The 3,992-nt window shown below is 44.4% G+C and overlaps 1 pseudogene across 1 annotated transcript in view; it reads left to right on the forward strand.

Moving 5' to 3' along the window:
- Nucleotides 1-1,486, forward strand: part of LOC105513040 — a 15,619-nt pseudogene extending 14,133 nt beyond the window's left edge. Inside the window, exon 3 of the transcript XR_001001940.1 lies at nt 29-1,486. The product of XR_001001940.1 is annotated as a eukaryotic translation initiation factor 4B pseudogene (transcript). The remainder of the gene's footprint in view (nt 1-28) is intronic.
- The last annotated feature ends 2,506 nt before the right edge of the window (nt 1,487-3,992 follow it).

A 3,992-nucleotide genomic window follows, 5' to 3' on the forward strand; every position in this document is an offset into this window, starting at 1 on the left:
GGATGATGAGTCGTGGAGCTCCAGAGATGAGATGATTACTCTCGGGATGATTATAGGCGTGATGATAGAGGTCCCCCTGCCAAAGACCCAAACTGAATCTAAGGCCTCCGAGTACTCCTAAGGAAGATGATTCCTCTGCTAGTACCTCCCAGTGCAGTCCAGCTGCTTCTATCTTTGGAGGGGCAAAGCCCGTTGACACAGCTGCTGGAGAAAGAGAAATAGAAGAACCGCTGCAGAAGGAACAAGAGGAGTTGCAGCGTCAGCTGGATGAGCCAAAACCAGAACGATGGCCTCGGGAGAGACACCCAAGCTGGCGAAGTGAAGAAACTCAGGAACGGAACGGTCGAGGACAGGAAGTGAGTCATCGCAGACCGGGACCTCCGCCACATCTGGCAGAAATGCACGAAGGAGAGAGAGTGAGAAGTCTCTAGAAAATGAAACACTCAATAGGGAGGAAGATTGTCACTCTCCAACTTCCATACCTCCCAAACCTGATCAGCCCCTAAAGGTAATGCCAGTCCCTCCACCAAAGGAGCATGCTTGGGTGAAGCGAAGTTCTAACCGTCCTCCTCCATCTCAGAGCTCAGACACAGAGCAGCAATCGCCTGCAAGTGGTGGAGGAAAAGTAGTTCCAGCTCAACTATCTGAGGAAGGACCAGCAAGGAAAAATGAAAATAAAGTAGATGGGATGAATGTCCCAAAAGGCCAAACTGGGAACTCTAGCTGTGGTCCAGGAGATGGAGGGAAAAAAAACCGCTGGAAAGAGTCAGATAGGAAAGATGGCAAAAAGGATCAAGACTCCAGATCTGCACCTGAGCCAAAGAAACCTGAGGAAAATCCAGCTTCCAAGTTCTGTTCTGCAAGCAAGTATGCTGCTGTCTCTGTTGATGATGAAGATGAAAACCAGGGAGAAGATTACACCGAATAGACCTCTACATCCTGTGCTTTCTCCTAGTTTTTCTCCACCCTGGAACATTCGAGAGCAAATCAAACCTCTATCCAGACAAGACAAAATAAAACTCACCATCTCCTTAAGACCTTTCTTACCTTTTTTAAAAAACAGTAAGTGAAATTCTTTTGCATGCTGCTGCAGCCTTTAAAGTATTGAAGTAACTGGAGAATCGCCAATATAGCCAGAGAGAAAGAGACTACAGCTTTTTAGAGGAAGAGGTGTGGTGCGTTATGTCACCATGCAGTTGCCATGTGACTAGTGCCTAGGGGTGGCCATTTAGCAGAAATGGTAATGACAGTGATATAAAGTCTGCAGTCTGGTTGGGCAGTAGGGGAGGGAGGTAGAAGGAAAAGTGTGAGATTTCTACCTTTTAGTTTTTATCCTATTGTGGCATATATGAATTCTCAAACATTATCTGAATAAATTTTCCACTCTTGGAAAGGTAGATTTAGCCTCAAGTTGTTTTAGTGTCCAGGAGGCTGCCAACCCCTCCTCTTATTTAATTCTGAGTTTTGGGGGTCAGCCTAGGGGGAATTCCTTTTTTTAACCCTGCAGAGGGGTAGTTGGGAGTGAGTCTATAGGCCATAAAGAATAGGACTGCATTGGACCAAAATAAATGGGAAAATCATGGTTTGAAAAGAAGCTTTTGGGAAGTGATGAGTCATTTTGCACCAGGTAATAGGGGAACATTGTGTGACCTCCAGCAAACACATGAATGGTTATTTCCTGGAGCTGGAAGCACTTGGGGGTCGTGGCAATTCTCAGTGTTTTCTGTGTCCTGGTTTTACCCTTTCTAAACATTGTCCTTTCTGCAAGTTTGAATATATCCACGTTCTGTTGAAACCTTGAAACTAAAAATTTAGACTCTTATTGTCATCTTAAGTTCTTCATGCTACTCTTAACCTCCCAAAAAGCAGTCTCTAAGTCACATAGATGATGTTTTGGGCATTTTGTCTATCAGCCATGGAGAGCTATGAAAGGAAGAATTGCTGCTTTTCTCAAGCAAATCAGTTTCTTGATGTCTTTTGGTTCTCACTCCTTGCCTGCTCCTGAGGCTTTGGCTCCTTTTATAGAGCAGAGTGCTCTAGAATAATGGATGGTCTTGGATGGTGGATAAAGGTGGATAAATAGGGACAGGGACAGTTAAATTGGGAGCCGTTCTTACAACCTTGATGGGTTTTCTCCCCGCAAGTTTCCTTCTCCACTGAAATGCCACATCAATGCTTGTTGGATTTATGAGGTGACCAGACCAATGTGTTGTTTTTCTTTCTTTCTTTTTTTTTTTTTTAAGCTTCCCTTGAGAGAACAAATGGTAATGGAGAGAACTATTTGACAAGGTCCTGGTTTCTCTTGCAACACAGTAGCTAAACTTGCCTGCTTGTATGTGCATTTTTGTAGGGATCAGCTTGGTAGACAGTATTAGCAGAAAAACCACACCTTGATCTTCATTTGCAAGATCTTGGCCTCCCATCAGTCCTAGATTATGCCCTGTTCAGCCATGCAGGGGTGTTGGTTTATGCGTGCTGCAGAAGTGGGCATAGTGAATATAATTTACCCAGTGGACAAAGGTGTGTACCGAGTGAGTTTAAATAATTGGTGTGGATTGGCCAGTAGCTAAGAAGTGGGCTTTTAAAGAGTGTTGAAGATTGAAAGGTTTTTTGTTTTTGTTTCTGTTTTTTTAAAACAAAAAAAAAAACCCATTGATTGTAGATAATGAAAAGCTAGGGTTTGCCCTCTTCATGTCTACTCTCCTTCCAAATAGTTATATCCAAAACTGTTTTTCCCTCTCCCCTACTTTGTCCCCCCTGTTAAAATAGAAACAGGGATTGATTAATGTCCCACTCCTGAATACATGTAAAATTTGTACAAAAATATCTTCTATGAAAATGATTTGTAATCTGTAGACTTATTACCTGGGAGATGTCTTGATATAAAATCCCATCCTTTGGGTTGTGGATTTTTTATTTTCTCTAAATAAATCTGATCTTAAAAAAAAAAAAAAAGGAATTTTTTCTACCGCTCGTGATTAGGGCTATCTAAAACTGGAATGGATCCCCTGTCTGTCGCTGGCAGTATTTAGCAGAGGCTCTGTGGCTACACATCATGGCCATTATAGATCGTATTTTTATTGTAGGTGGGGTGACAGATTATATGTCTCTGTTATGGGTTAAATTGTTTCCCCCAAAAAGGATAGGTTGAAGTCCTAACCCCTAGTACCTATAAATGTAACTTTATTTGAAAATAGGCACTTTGCAGATGTAATCACATTACGATGGGATCATGAGGATCCAGTAAGACCGGTGTCCTTATGAGAAGAGACACACGGACAGGGAGAAGGCCAAGTGGAGACACAGGCGTGCAGAAGGGGAGGTGGCCATGGAGCACTGCAGGCAGAGAAAGTTGTCATGCAGCCACAGGCCAGGAACGCCAAGGATTGCTGGCAACAACCAGAAGGCGAGAGAGAGCCCACAGCTCTGCTGACACCTTGATCTCAGACTTGCAGCCTCCAGAAATGCAAGAGAATACATTTCTGTTGCTTTAAGCCACTCAGTTGGTGGTACTTGGTTTTCCTAGCAGCCCTAGGAAACGATTACAGCAAAACCCTTTCCCTTTCACAGCCTCCGAATCCTTATTAGCCAAATACCAACAATACAGGTATGCCTGCCCAACCAATTTACCTCACATACAGATTGCTCTGGCCTTCTGCAGCCACCCCCATGGTGACCGTCTTGCCCCTCAACCCTCTTGTCCTTGGTGCCCCCTCAGCAATGCCCATGACTGCTGAGTGCCTGGGAGACCCTCTGTCCCATTTTGCCTTTCCCTTCTAGCCCTGCTTTCAAGCCCAGTGTTGCCCAGGGCTCCGAGTCTGGGGGCTCTGCGAGGCCCACGGTGGAGGCCAGCAAGCTACAAGAGCTCTGTCTTGTTGTCCATAGGAATCAATAAGCATTGAGATCTCTAGCCCCCCACAGAGGGAAAAGGCTTTCTGAGATGCAAACAACTCACCTACAAATGAACTTCTGGAATACACAGTCATTTGTGA

Source organism: Colobus angolensis, unplaced genomic scaffold (assembly GCF_000951035.1).
Source record: "Colobus angolensis palliatus isolate OR3802 unplaced genomic scaffold, Cang.pa_1.0 Scaffold221, whole genome shotgun sequence".
NCBI classification, from domain to species: Eukaryota; Metazoa; Chordata; class Mammalia; order Primates; family Cercopithecidae; genus Colobus; species Colobus angolensis.